Genomic DNA, 16041 nt, shown 5'->3' on the forward strand with positions numbered 1-16041 from the left:
CAGCGCATGAGCTTTGTTTTCTTAGGATCTATGAATACCGCTGCAGACGGGGAGTGATCGGAAAGTACCATACAACTTTCTAAGGAGCTTTCTTTCCTGCCTTCTTGTATCGAGAAGCATTGCACACTGGACAACTGGGTTTTTTCGTGTGCTCCCCCCGATAAATGATGCAATCATTGATGCATGCGTGGTACCTAATGTGCGGCAAATCAAAAGGAACGATTTTCTTGGCCTCCTCGACACTAGTAGGACACAGGTTTCCGCGGGAAGAACTTTATTATGTAGATACTTCAAATGCTCATCGAGGCTTTTGTTTGTTCATTTGTTTTTGGCCTTCGTCTTTAGAAGTTCGAGCGTGAAACTCAAGCGGGTCACCTCGGGATCGAAACCGTCATACAATGGAGTCTTCGAGTCTACTTCAAGTTGCGCCAGCTTGGCCTCCTCTCTAGAAGCAGCTCTGTCGCTAGTCGTACTCTTGCGAAGGAGGTCTCGAACATGAGGGTCTTGCACGACTGCACTTAGTAGCATCGAAGATTGCGGCATGACCGCCGCCTCTTCTCTGCCATGTTCGGACTCTTCTTCGCCGTGTCCGGAATCTTCTCCGCCGCCGTCATTTTCGGACTCTTCCCCGCCGCCATGTCCGCCGCCATCGTCTTCGTGTCGATCGGTCATCTCTTCATCTAGCCCCATGTCGTTATTCCTTGCCATGTGGACATCCCCATCATCATCATCTTCTTCACTTATCCACCGAGTATAGCCATCCATGAAACCATTCATCAGCAGGTGCACCTTCAAAGTGCCACAATCAAAAGGGTCCAAAAGGACTCCTTCTTTGCATCTTGCACACGGACATGTAATCCTAGTCCGATTATTTATATACATGTCCATCACCGCGGATTGCATGTACTGCTCCACGTTCCATCCACTCACCTTCATGACCGACGACACGGTATAACAAGCAAAAGGGTTATAAACAAAATGCGTGCATGCTTCAAAGTCATATAAATTTTTGGCATGACCTTGCCTAAAAATAGAACATACTGAGTTTGCTCGAAATTCATCGAAACGGAAATAAATCGACATTTCGGTAAATATAAGCAACTCGGGGGCATGTCACTCGCACAAATCTCTCCATATCCCAAACGCACATATTCTCATTCACACACATATTCTCATTCTTGAAATGAACAACTTTTTACTCACCTATATATCTCCCGAGAGAAACCGATCGAGAGAGCACGGTCAGATGATGAGGCATTTCGCTACTTATACGGGTCGAAAGTGTGGATGGCTAAATAGCTAGCTACTAGATCTAGTTGTTGGGGAGGAGAGGTGACTCTAGCTAGCTAACTAATGGAAAGGGAGTTATGGTGGAGGGGGGCATTAATGAGGAGAGAAAAGAGGTAGGAGAAAGAGAGAGATGAGAGAGGCCATTTATGAATGAGAGTTATGGTGGAGGGGGACATTAATGGGGAGAGAAGAGTGGTAGGAGGATGAGAAAAGAAGGGCAGCAACTTGTAGCGCTTCCCTAGAACAGCGCTATTGCTAACTAGCAGCAGCGGTTGCTATTTTCCAGCGCTACTAGTGAGGTCCTACCTATAAGCGTTTTCCTAGTAGTGAAAAATGAAGCCTTTGCCGTTGAATGAATCGGACTGGGGCAACACCGCGGACACGCCATCAAACTTCAGATCTGGCACCCGACCACGACTAAGACGCCGAAAGAGAAAATCATACTTGCCATTTGCGAACCACGAACCCAGCACACTTTGTATTACTAGACACGTGTGGCTTATTGATCCACGGGATCAGATTTGTATCCCTTTAAATATTATTGAATGAATGAAATAAAGCGCGATGTTCTTTAAAATACACTTATACCTTCCATACAACATGTACTTTCTTTTTCTGGAATAATACAACATGTATTTTCCTTGCTGCAACTTGTAACTACTTTTGTAGTAGTAGTGTAATAAAAATGTTAAAAAGAAGTTATCAAAAACTAAACTTACTGCGAATCAACCTGTGGTTGAGTTGGTTAGGTGGACAGTGGTATCCCCAACCCATCAGGGTTCAAATCCTGGTGCTCGCATTATTCCTGAATTTATTTCAGGATTTCCGGCGATGCGCTTTCAGTGGGAGGAGACGTTCCCGTCGACGACGAGGCGCCACTCAGTCTCTCGGAGGTGCTCATAGGGATAGGGTGTGCGTGTGTGCGTTCATAGGGATGAGTGTATGCGCGTGTATATGAGCGCTTGTGTCTGTACTGATGCTCAAAAAAAAAACTAAACTTACTTTTGTAGTACACGAGGAAACCGGAAAAAAAAACAGAGAGAAAAAAGATGATGCGCGCTCGTCCTCCACGCCACGCCTCACCCGTGACTCCGGGGCCCCGCCACGCGTGGCGCAGCGCAGCCAGGCCGACGTGCCTCGGTCGATCCCGGCCACGCCCGATCGCCCAACAGACACGCATCGCCGGAAGATGCCCCGATCGATCCCCCACGCACGCCGCCCAATCGCCTGCTCGTCCGTCCTCGGCCCTCGCCATCGTCGCCCTCCGCCTCCAGTCCTCCTCCTTTCTCCCCGCCAATCGCCATGGATGCTGCTCGCCCTCTGCAGCCTGTAGACCTACTTGTTGTTGGCCGGTTCCCCAAGAGGCCAAGACCCCGATCTCCACGAGGCCACCCAGGTCTGCTCGATCGACTACTTTTCGTGTTGTGAATTTCGGCATCTACTATATGCTATTTGATTTCTGAATTTTGGCACAGAATATAGTCACACTGATATAAATTAGTACTTAATAAATTGCGTTCTACAGTGCTACTATGTGTGGATGCGTATAGATCGATGAATTGTGTTTAGATAGACAGATTGATAAATAATTGACGACGGCATTCAGATGGATTGATAAATTGCTACTGTGCATTGCACCCAGATAGATTGGTGCTTTATGCTGTATTCAAAAATAGGTTGACATTTTGCACTCTTGCGCCCGGGCTCTAAATTCCTGCTGTCAATACCTGAACTTCCATGCCAAACAAACAAATGATACTACTAAAAAGCACTCCATCCTACTCAAACTTGCATGCATAAATCAAGTGTAAATAACAGCTATGGTAGTCAAACAGGATAAACAAGTTTCTATTTGGTCCGAACAAGTGCTGCACCGAATCGACCAAAACAAGAAGCCAAGAACCACCTCCAGGCTTCCAGCGATCCAGATGATTATAAGTAATAAAGCTACAAGCATACTAATAAAAGGATTCAGTTGTTGAGTGGCAAGCTTTATCCTGTTCTGGTGTCTGCACCCGGATAAACCACAGACAAACAGGCCATAAAGTCTCCTCAATGGTCCTGCATCACATGTTTGCAAACGACAGAAACATCTAAGCGTGTTTCAGAGCACTAGCAACCAGAAACATCTGCATGTATCATCATTTATGCAACGGGGGCAGCCCTACACCTCATCGATCAGAAGCTCTGTACAACCATCACTTTAAGGAGGTAAAGCAAACTACCCAAACATTAGAGATGCCACACAATCCATTGAGCATTCAGATGGGCATATAGGAAGTATCAGCTTTGTCGCCGGGAATTGGGGAAGGGGGCACAAATCACAAGGAGACTGCAGACAAATACATGCAGGAAAAAAGTTATCTTGAGTTGTGCATTTAATATAATATACCAACTGTAATTGGGCAATGGGAAACTATATTAATACCAGAACAATAAGAAATTGGTTGTAATTCAATACTAGAAGAAACATAAGGTATACAGAACCAAACAAAAACATTAAAACCAAGTGAATTAGATATCATGTAAACTAGAGTCCTGAAACCACAAGTACCTTTTTGGACAATCATGGAAGCAAAAGCATATCAAAATACAAGCCTAATATGAATGTTTCTAACACATGCTTGCACAATTTATTGTCATCAACAGAGTACTCCTGTTTAAAAAGGACAGAGGAACAAAAAAGAAAAAATCATTAATTTCTACCAGATCAGTCTAGAATACAAATCTGGAGCTAATTCTCACTGATTTCCATCGGATGCAATAATAATGCTATAAGAATGCACACTTATATAACGGAGGGCGGGAGCTCTGCCTATACTTAATGTACGGGAGCAGTAGCAGTGTTAACAAGGTTTTTACAATTTGTGGTACTGTATGAAGACGTCACTGATAAACGTTTAATATCCAGACCTCATTGATAAACATTTGCGATTACTCTAATTCTACGCTACTCCTACTGCCCTATCACACAACCTAATATCATCGAGTATTGTGTAAGCTGTACCCGCAGTAGTATGACAAGTGGATTCGAATTTACTCATTTTTCACATTTGAAAGACCAGAACATGAACAGTAATTCAGGAAATTTTCACACAAAAATCTAGAGCGCCAAACGTTTGGTAAATATAAAACAAACCTGCTCATGCTCACGCCATACGGGCTTTGTATAGGCATATGTAAGCCATCTCAAAATCCCCTGTTAGAGGAACAAATTGCTTTAACTATTGAGATTTCAAATCACTAATCTTGTGTTTAAGAAAACAATTACTCACCTCCGCCGGTAAATTTCAAAACTTCATCATTATCCAGTATGGTTTTGATTTCATCATTAAACTGGATCCACTCGTTATCATCTTCCTTAACCAAGGCAACATAGTGTCCAGCATTGGCACTTATTCCCTTGTGAGTCACCAAAGCCATCAAATCATACATGCTAGTCAAATGTTCCTTTGGTACAGGAACATCAACTGCATATATAAAATCAGAAATGCATCATCAAAGTTGAACACAATTCGAACTAAAGGACAAACAAGTTGGTTATAATATTTCTTTTTTCAAGAAGCATAAAAACTTTGCATCTCAAATATTCATAGAGATAAAATAATTAAAAGCGGTCGATACCCAATGTTCATGAAGAAATTGTTGTGAATCATAATATCGAGAAATGCTTGGAGATGGCTCCCTCCGCGCACCACTGTCGAGCCCTCCCCACCACAGCCTTGTGGCCATTGAATCCCTGACGGCAGCCCTCCTCCCAACCCTCCCTGCGCCATGGCTCCCTCCTGCTCCAGCGTCATGAGCTCCTCCTCCGATGAGCATCGTTGGCGGCAGGTCTCCGAGGGCAGCCGCTCCCCCATGCACTCCTATGGCGAGGTGGCTGCCTTCCCACGCCCCTCGGTGGAGGAGCCGCGCCAGCCAATCGCGGCACCGCCCCGTGCTGCCCTAGCCCCCTCCCCTGCGGCTGGTGCAGCCGGGCTCGCCCCGGCCCTTGCTCCGAGGTGCGTCGCGTAGAGCGCACGAACACCATGGTCGACTAGGACGACTTCCAGTCCCGGCAGCGCAAGAACTGTCACTATCCTGCCCATCGTGCTGCAGTGCCCAACCCAACCCCTCGCAGCTGGAGTCCTTCCCTGAGGAGGCGGCTAGCCTCTGCTTCCGCTGCCTCAACCCTGGCCACCGGGTTCGCAACCGCACCAACCAGGTTCGCTGCCGGCGCCGCCTCCTCCCTGGCCACGAGTCCTGGGAATGCCTAGATCGCCGCCACTCCAGCGGGCACGACCATTCTCGCGTGCCCCCTCAGGCCGCGCCCATCCCCGCGCTTGCCCCGACACTTGCTGCTGACCTGCACAAGCCAGTGCGGGTCATCATCCCGTGCTCTGTCATCATCCTGAACTCCGCGTTAACTTCGCCAAGAGCTCATTCACCCTCCTAAATTGTGATCTCGACGTGGCCGCACCTGCGGTAAACCTCCTAGGCTGTCCGATCGTCGACCTACCCCTCACCTACCTGGGAATCCCCTTCATGGTGAGACGTCCTACTGTCGCGCAACTGCAGCAGCTTGTTGACAAGGTCTGTCAACAGCTACCACTATGGAAGGCAGGGCTCATGAACAAGGTTGGACGCCTCGCGACGGCCAAATACGTCCTATGTGCGATTCTAATTCACCAACTCTTGGTTTTGCTCCACCCAAGAGGACCATTAAGCAACTTGAGAAGATTGAGAGAGGATTCCTTTGGGTTGGGCACGAGGCTGCCAACGGTGGCAACTACCATGTTAAATGGTGCCGGACTTGTCGCCCGATCAAGTTGGGAGGGCTTGGCATCCCTCACTTCGACAGGACTGGACTTTCCCTGCGCCTACGTTGGATTTGGTTCAACCGCACTGACACAAACCGGGCTTGGAGCAACCTAGACCTGCAGAGGAGCGCGGCCTGTTCTTCGTTTCATCCTCCACCATGTCCCTGGGCGATGGGCGCACCGCCTTTTTCTGGGAGAACAAATGGATCAACGGCTTCTCCGTCCGTGAGAGCGCCGCAGCTATACGCCTGCATCCCGAGGTGACACAGGAAACTACGGACTGTCCCAGGTGGGCTGCAGGGGAACACTTGGGCACATGACACCCAGGGCACGATGGGCATCCATGAGAGTGGGCACTACATTCAGTTATGGCACGCCGTCGAGCGCTTCACCCTGACCATAGAGCCTGGCCGACTGCTCTCGAAGTGGCCACGGGCGGCTCATACTCTGCCAAATCCTACCACCAGGCCACCTTCCAAGGTTTGATAGACAACTCCTCTTGGAAATTCATCTCGAAGAACTGGGCTCCTCCTTGTGTTCGCTGCTTCCACTGGCTTGCCAACGTGGACAGGTGCTGGACTGCCTGGCACACCGAGGGTTCTAACACCACGCCTCTTGCGTCCTTTGCTGCCAGTGCCCGAAGACGCTGAACCACCTGCTATTGCGCTGCCCCTTCTCTAGGCAGGTTTGGCATGAGGTCCTGGCCACGGCTCTTCCCTCCTGGACTCGTGGCATGCTGCTAATCAGAGCACCCCACTGCCCATGTGCAAAGGCCTTGCCTCCATGGCCCTTCTCACCCCATGGATGGTCTGGAAGCACCGCAATGCTTGTGTCTTCAAGGGCGCCCAACCATCTCTCAGCACCCTCGTGGCGATGATCAAGGAGGAGGTGGCGCTCTGGCCAAAGCGGGCGCCTCAGGGCTTAGTGACACCATACCACAAAATTGGGATGCACATTAGTTCACTGTTTTTTTGTTCACCTGTTTGTTCCTCTTAGGAGGGTTATAACTCAAACTCTGCCTTTTCAATGAAAAGAAACGCAAATGTCTCTTTGCATTTTCTCGAAAAATAAAGAAATTGTTTAAATTTATACAGAGCATATATTGCTTGCCTTTGTCAATATCCAAACTGAGAGAATCCTCGAGATTTGAACCTGAGACCTACAATTAAAGGCAAAATGCTATAATTTCATTGACATATATTTCGCGGGCTGAAAACTAAAAGCAACTCTTAGATGACACGTATAAGAAATTAAGAACTAACAAAAAGATGTTACTGAATTGAGTATCAATATTGAAATCTAAAATTTGAAATAGTCATAATCAAAATATCAAAAGGCATGCATGCACGAGAGTTACCTTTATATTTTCTTGGAGTTTGTGCTTTAATTCATCAGAGCAAAGCTGGTAGACATTAAGCTGATGGGGGTAATGTAGTTTCTGGTGGATATTTTTAGTACACAAAATTATTAGAAAATGTAGAATGAAGAATGTCATATTCCAAAAATACACATATAATGTAAATAGAAATAAACACAACATACACCAAAGTTCTTGGCTGATTGACAGGTCATCTCATCTAGCTTCACACGCTCCAAATTTATGATCAGATACCTAAAGGTAGAATATATAATACAATACTGTGAAGAGCCATTAAACTATCATATGTGCAAAATTTCAAATTTTACATCGCCTAGTCTAGAGCCACTTTTCGCATAGTCTAGAGCCTTGACACCACGTAGAGAGCTCGACACTTCCCCTCGAGACCTAGTTCATCTCATCGAGTTGTCCTAACTCTTTGAGTGCCCCACGATATTGTATCCTTTGTACTCCATATATATCAGAGAAAAAGTGCAAGACAGGAAGTAGGAATTTTATTCACTTCAGGGGCCTAAACTTGGGTAAATCGTATGTCCCCCTTAATATATGTTTAGATCCACTAGTAACCTGATGTGAGGTTCCTGTGACTAGAAATCCACGTACTCATTGTATTAACGCTGTTATGATCCGATAAAAAAGCCTTCGACAAAAATTATTAAATAAAATCTTACCGAGGCAACTTATTTATGCTTGAATCCCGGTCCTGCAAATCCTGTGTAAAGAAAAATTACAACCTTTTCTAAAAAATTCTAGTTGAGCATAAAACGATGCAAAGATATGCATATAAGAAACCCTTCATGAGATACTTACAAGCGCAAGCCCTTCGAGGAGACCATTCACTTCAGGAGTTATTTTGCAGTTCAAATGATTCACCGACAATGTCTCCGACCTACAAAACATATAATGAAGCAATCATAAACTGAGATATGAAAGAACACGGTAACACTTCCGGTATGATTCTTTTTGTGTGTCATTGTTTCCCTGCTGCAGATTTAATTTTTAATTACATCGCTAACTGGTTTGGTTGTTTGTCTAGCAGGGCTATGTGCTGCTTCTTTTGGTGCTAATGCTTCAATACTTCCCGTTCCCTCCCAGTTCAAAAGGGTAAGGAGCCATTTCATTTCCAAGGAATTAGCAGTACTGCATTTCATTTGTACCGAAATATACTTACTTGCATGGATAGTTCAAGCTATAACTAATTCTGCCTCCTCTAGCGTTGAAAACCCAAAACAAGTCTTATACATTGATAGTTTCGAAAGGCTAGATGGGGCAGTGGTAGAAATACAAATTAAGTGCATGCACCTTCAGTTATGATAAAAGCATCCCGTAACCTTGGCCCTTGAGGCCCAGGCACACTACACCCAAGTGACCTAGAAGGGGGGCACGAACGGGTCTGCCCAAACTAGAGCCGCCAGAGCTATCAAGGAGATGTTAGTCTCTCCATGCCTATATGATATCAGAGGGTAGGGCGTGAGGAGACGACGGCAGCGATGACCGGCAAGGTGGCGTTGGCCGGTGAGGCAGCAGATCCAGTGAGGATGCCGTGGGGTGGCGGTGCTGATTGCAAGATCACGGCGCGGCAAGGCAGCATGGACGGCGGTGGGACATGAACGGCGACGGCGGGGCTGGTCCATCGGGAGATTCTTCCTCTTACCTCCTTGCTGCTCCTCTGCTCCCAGTTGCTGTTCTTGACATCCCACATCTATTGGGTGAGCTCGGGCACTGTGAGAGCAAGGTATGGCTGGCTGCTGAGGTTGGAAAGTAAGGAGGTGGTGCTGGAGACGGCAATGAGCTGCTGGTGCTGCGCCAAGGGGAGGTGTGGCTCGGGTGTATGCTTTTCACATTTTTAGAGAAGTTGACACTATTACTAATTTTGAGAAAGTTATGCTAACAGTTTGAATTTTTCTAGATAAAAATGTGGGATATAACAAGATGTTAACATTATTAAACGGACTAAACTTGTTTGTGTTTTTACTGTAACTTTTTAAATCTTTATTTTCTGAGAGTGAAAGAGAGCGGATACCTGCTGAACAGATGAACTCCGAAAATACTGTTAATAAGATTATCCCTATAAAGAAAAAGGAAAACTAGTATCAGAAGGAAGTATTTTTATATTGAAAGCAAACGACGACCATTAATTGCGCAGAATGAAATATTTACCCATTTTTAGTTATAAGAGTTTCAGTAAGGGTTCCCATCAATAGCAGTAGGAATTCTCCAGCATCCTGCTGCCTGCGATAACCCCGTTCTTTTTCTTCATACATTGCATGTTTCTCTTCAAGTTTCTGCAAATTAGATAATATTAAAGATAAGAAAATGAACTCGCTTTTTGGTAAACACATTGATTACTGACCTTTAAGAAATTGTCGGGAGAGATTGGTTCTGCACTATGATCAAGAAGTCCAAAGACATCACGAACAGCCTTAGTTAGGTTCTTAGAAGCTTGGTCAACCAATTCATCATCCATGCCTTCTTCTAAATGCCTAAAGTTAAAATAAATGTGTGATGAACAGAAAGAACATTGACAATACAAATTACAGTGTTTCTTAAATCAAACCTTAGTAAGGCTGCCTTCAGCTCTGGTATGCAATGAAGGTATTGCAAAACAGAATTTGCAAAACATGTATTCCCGGGATTAAAGAGACCAGCACAACCATGGTTTACTTCAGCTTTTTTATTCTTTGGTAACATGACATCAGCTGAAACATTGCAACCGTATGTGAACTGTTGGGGATCCAGGATATCACTGAGCTTGTCAACCTCTTTGGTCATATTTGTCTTGGCATTGTGATTCTCAAAGGAAGATTCTGTATTTTCTTCATCCATGTTTGCATTGCCCTTGTTGTTATCTGATTTTGTATTGTCATGGACTGCTCTCTGAAACTTCAAAAAAGGCTCAATGAGGACATGTGTAAAATCTTGGGAACCAAGTTTTAGAAGGCCATCGAGTTTGTTGTTGACTGGGCCCTGAGGACCAAGATCTACAGGCAGATCTTTCAAATTAAATCTGCATAACTTGGGATTTTTCCTATAGTACAATCTCAAATCCTCGATAATTAGTAGTTGATCCTCCACCTCAGCCCCAAATGATTTTTCTTCAACCTTTTTTATCTCATGTCGTGCTGACTTCACATGTTTTTTCAGAGCCCATCTGTCGGGACTAGCATCCACCATTATCCCAGAGGCCTGCTCTGTACGACCAGACCAATTTTGGGCATCTGTTAGAAGTGCTTTGCCCATCCTGTTAAAACCATCTATGAAACTGGTGTCAATATTTTGAAACAGCACATCGGATCTACCGGCTTCAGCAATATGGATTATGAAATGCTCCCCGGCTTTTGTAACAACCTCCTTATCAAATATTTGAATGCCTTCCAGATGTTGATACATAGTTGTAAAGGAGTTGTGCAAGCCCATGTACCCAAGGAAGCTTTTGTAACAACCTCCTTATCAAATATTTGAATGCCTTTCCATGGGAGCATATCGGCACATTCAATGTACTTCGGCAACTGTCTTCTGATTGCTTTCTTTTTTTCCTTGGGCAGACCTTCAGGAATCTCTGTTTTGTTCTCCTGGATTCTCTTATCCTTTCCCAAACTTTTTTGTAATGAACCCGGTCAGATAGCCTGTTGGGCAATCAATAATAGTGCACATCCAGTTCCCGTGGAAATGGAAGTAAGTCAAGAAGTTCCCTGCTTCTGGCAGCATGCAGCTGTACCGGTCTTCATGCCCAAAACGAAATCGCTCATTGGTGGTATTAAAACACCAGAGACGATACTTGAAAATCGTCATGCGCCACGTATGGTGTGCGGTGGCAGGGTCATCTAAGTTAATCACCGAGTAATTCTGTTGACAATAAATTGGATCTAATCAGGCAAATGAGTAAGACATAAATAGAAGATGCAAACATAGATAATCATATGCAAGTGCTAATGTCCGAGAGCCGTCTCATCTACTATGAGTTGGATGAGTCCAAATGATCTAAGCCTTGGAAAGAATGCTCTATTTGCATCATGGGTTTGTCAGGGCTGAAGTTCAGTTGCAGTCCAATTGGTTTGTTGGGTTGATCTTGGGCCCCAACCATAATTCTTGCATCTGGTGCAAGCTTTGCATTACGGCCCAATTTAATAGATCATACACTGTGAGTGCAATGCATTCTATTTTTTGAACTAACCCATGCGCCAATGCTCTGTTTAGCAAGAAATAAAACGTCAACTAACCCAAATACCCAATGCAGTAAAATGTTTATGCTCGACTGCTGAGTGATCTAAGCCGTTCGACCACATATATCCCATGTCCCACGCCGCTCTTATGATGTATCCATCACAAATGATGATTACATTAATTGCAAACGTGCAATTAATCTTGAAACATCACTACTAATTGTATTAATTGTAGTTAGTATGGGAAACAACATTAATTCTACAAGTGATTTTTGTAGTAAAAACATTCCAAGGTAAAACTTCTCAAGATGATTAATACTGTAGTCATTAATAAGGCGATCACCACCATAAACAAGTCAGGTAGTCAATCATAACAAGTAACTAGCCCGTGGCCACAATATGCCAGATGCACAATCAAAAAAGGGATTGCTTGGCCCTGATCAGAATCCACAGTGTATGCAACGACGATGACAGGGGTGTGTATCGGGAAGCACTATAAGACAGAACAAAGTGTAGTTACCATTGCGGGTGGTCCAGTGAACGGCGGCGGCCTCTCGAAGGTGACCGCATTCTCGGTGGAGGCCTCGGCGCCGGCTTGGGAACCCCTGTTCTCCCCCCTCCCATCTGTCGTCCCTCTGCCACCTCTCCTCCCCTTCTCGTCGCCACCCCTCCCCGGCCCCTGTGCTCTCTTGGTTCCTCTTGGACCGGCCATGTCCGAGCCCGAGATGAGTAGTTGATAGCCCGAACGCAGGATGGCCGCGCGCGACAGAGGTGTCGTTGGCGGCGCGCGGTGGTGGCGGCGGCGGCAGAGACGCGCGACGGGGGCAGCGCGTGGTGGCGCGCGCGGTGGTGGCGGCGGCAGAGACGCGCGACGGGGGTAGCGCGTGGTGGCGCGCGACGGGGCAACGCGTCGCGGTGGTAGGAGCGGGCGAGGAGGTCAGGAGGAGTCGCCGGAATGCCGTACAGCCGCACGCGAGGAGGTGTCGTTGGCGGCGCTTGGTCGCAGCGGCGGCGGCGCGCGACGGGGGCGACCTTGGCCGCGCGCGGTTGCGGAGGCGGATGCCCGCTACGGGGGCGACGTTGGTGGAGCTTGATTGGGGCGGCGCGGTGGGAGCAGACGAGGAGGTCGGGAGGAGTCGCCGGCGGAGGGAGCGACTCGATCGATGCGGTCGGGCTCGTCGCACCCCGACCCCGGTCTCTCTGTGTGTGTGGCCTGTGCGTCTGCCGTTCGGGCCCGCAGACGGCGGCACCGGGTTGGCGGCGGACTATCTCTCTCTGCCGTTCGGTCCCACAGACGGCAATATCGGGTCGGTGTCACGTACTCTCTCCATTTTCACATGATAATAAAGCGGCCTATGCTGGAGAACGGCGTTTTGGAGCTCGGCCTCCATCCATGGAAGCTGGATTTTTTGAAAAATTCAAAATTCATACTTTTTTTATTTCAAAAAGAATCTGAAAAATAATTATACAAGTACACATGTATATGTATAAAGTTTCAGAATAAAATAACTTGAGATGCCATCTGTGCAAAAAGAAGAAATTCACGTATGTTGAAAAGCCACATATTTGTCTTTTTTGCACAACCCTCATTTCAACGTATTTCGTCTTGAAAATTTACACACATGCATGTGTGTTATGTCTCCATGTATGTTTGTATTTTTTTCAGCATTTTTGAAATGCAAAAATACAAATTTTGTTGAATTTTTTTTTTCAAAATGGAGGCCGAGCTCCAAAAGCAATTTTCGCCTATGCTGCAAATATCTACACCGTAGAAGTGGGTCAATGCAAAAAAAGAAGTGGGTCAATACAAAACATTTTTTTCAGTAACCATTTCTTAAAAACTGGCTATTAGCTCTATCTAACAAAAAAGTATCTGATTATATTAGTTCCCCTCTAATTCAACGTATAAACGGCATCCCAAATCCATTTTTACGCACACAATTCAACAACATTATGAATCCCTAAAATGGATTCATAACATTATGAAACACGCCAGCACCGAGTCGCTTGAATTTTAGGGATTCAAAATGTCTCCTCCTTCTTTTCCTTTTATTCCCTAGCCAATCCCACTGAGTTGCTTGCATTCGTCCCTTCCTTTCTAGTCAAGTCGGCGTCCTTCCCTACCGGGAGCAGTGGCCTCCCCATATCCGTCCTATCTGTTGGACCTGGCACCAGAGACTTTTTTAACCCACATGTGCTCTCCCTCTATGCCACCTTGCCGCTGCCACCCGTGCAACCCATGACGGTTTCCCTCTGCCATTTTCAGCCTCCCCTTTGTTCGATTCTTCTCGTACAGCCCAGCCCTATCAAAATTCATCTAATCTTCTTCGCTCCATAACTAGCCACCACACTTCTCCTTCCCATACAATGACATCATTGGTTAAGGCTTTTCTTCCATACTCCACCAGCATTCTCCCATGTTGCAGTCCAAATCTAAGTTGTGGTGGATGAATCCAAGAGGTCGTGGCAATAGGAGTAGGGATCGGCTATCTTGGGCGCCATGGGACCCAGGCATGTGTCCTTCGTTGAAAGCCCCAGATTTGGTTCCTCCTACAACCATGAGATGCAGACCGACAAGGGAGCTTGGATATTACTTGGCCGCTAGCGTTGACACTAGTCAAGGAGCATCCGGGGCCATGAACTTAATTTGTTGGAATTGAAGAGGGGTGCGAAGATCTCTCTATAGCAATAAAATGCAGTACCTTGCCAACTGGATGTCATTGACCAACGCTAATGTAACCTTTATCTTAGAAACACTTTCATCAAAGATTAATTCTCGGGACTTTGGCAATCGATTTCCAAGTTTTGATATTTTTGTAGTTCCCGCGGAAGGCTGAGTTGGAGGCCTTTGGGTCATGTTGGTGGAGAACATCAAGTTAGCTAGACATCAAATACTCTAGTCAGAATATAGTGTTAGCTTTGATTGTTAATCTTTAGCTTCGCGTTAGTTCATGTCTACATTAATCCTTATCATCGTAAGACTAAGGAAATATGGAAGCTTATCAATGATTTTGTGTCCTCTTCTCCAGGAAACCAGTGTACTATATGGGTGATTTTAATGATATTCTTGATCCCCCGGAGAAGAATACTAATGTTGTTTCGAACAATCATCGTATGGCTAGCTTTTCTAATCATGTTAAACAATGTGGCTTAACAGATATGGGTTATAATGGTGCTACTTTTACTTGGTGCAATAAACACTTAACTGACATGCCTATCTATACATGTTTTGATCGTTGTTTTGTAATGTTGAATGGTGTAGCGCTTTTCCTAATACTTCGGTTTATAATTTTCCTATCATGTATAGTGATCATGCTCCTATCTTGACTATTTCCAAGCCTACTGTTGTTAAAACTAGGAAAACTTTTAAGTTTGAAAACTGGTGGCTTTTTGAAAATGATTATCAAGAGATGGCAAAAAATAATTGGACTGACACTAATGACAAACCATCATGCAGGGTCATATGTTGGAAACAAGGTGAACATCACAACAAATACAACTACACATGAATAAAAGAGTATATGAGATGGCATAATGACATACATATGTGGATACGTAAATATTCACAAAACAGAGGTCAACATGTCCCACCATTACATCATTCATACAAGAATAAGGCACGGATTCGAGTACGGACAAGAAGCAAATATGCCTAAGAGGCAAGAGAAATAAGCAATGTCCGCCCTGCTAATCCCATGCTACCAACCGGGATCCCTGTTGGGGAACGTAGTAATTTCAAAAAAAATCCTACGCACACGCAAGATCATGGTGATGCATAGCAACGAGAGGGGAGAGTGTGTCCACGTATCCTCGTAGACCAACAACGGAAGCGTTGACACGACGTAGAGGAAGTAGTCGTACTTCTTCACGATCCGACCAATCCAAGTACCTAACGTACGGCACCTCCGAGTTCAGCATACGTTCAGCTCGATGACGTCCCGCGAACTCCGATCCAGCAGAGCTTCACGAGAGAGTTCCATTAGCACGACAGCGTGGTGACGGTGATGATGTTGCTACCGACGCAGGGCTTCACCTAAGCACCGCTACGATATGACCGAGGTGGAATATGGTGGAGGGGGGCACCACACACGGTTGGAACAGATCAATAGATCAACTTGTGTGTTCTAGGGTGCCCCCCTGCCCCCGTATATAAAGGAGCACGGGGAGGAGGACGGCCGGCCCTAGGGGCGCGCCAGGAGGAGGAGTCCTCCTCCTAGTAGGAGTAGGACTCCCCTCTTTCCTACTCCTACTAGGAGGGGGAAAGGAAGGGGGAGAGGGAGAAGGAAAGGGGGGCGCCGCCCCCCCCCCTCTCCTAGTCCAATTCGGACCAAGGGGGGAGGGGCGCGCGGCCTGCCCTGGCAAGCCCTCTCTCTCTCCACTAAGGCCCATAAGGCCCATTACTTCTCCCGGG

General features: G+C 46.0%; 1 long non-coding RNA gene across 1 annotated transcript; it reads left to right on the forward strand.

Annotated features, from left to right (window-relative positions):
* The first annotated feature begins 2481 nt into the window (after nt 1–2481).
* LOC119318114 lies at nt 2482–11120 on the forward strand. Its single transcript, XR_005153953.1, has 3 exons — nt 2482–2686; nt 8507–8571; nt 10612–11120. It is a non-coding gene; the product is annotated as an uncharacterized LOC119318114 (long non-coding RNA).
* Nucleotides 11121–16041: the final 4921 nt, after the last annotated feature.

The sequence above is a fragment of the Triticum dicoccoides genome, chromosome 1B (assembly GCF_002162155.2).
Source record: "Triticum dicoccoides isolate Atlit2015 ecotype Zavitan chromosome 1B, WEW_v2.0, whole genome shotgun sequence".
In the NCBI taxonomy this organism is placed as follows: domain Eukaryota; kingdom Viridiplantae; phylum Streptophyta; class Magnoliopsida; order Poales; family Poaceae; genus Triticum; species Triticum dicoccoides.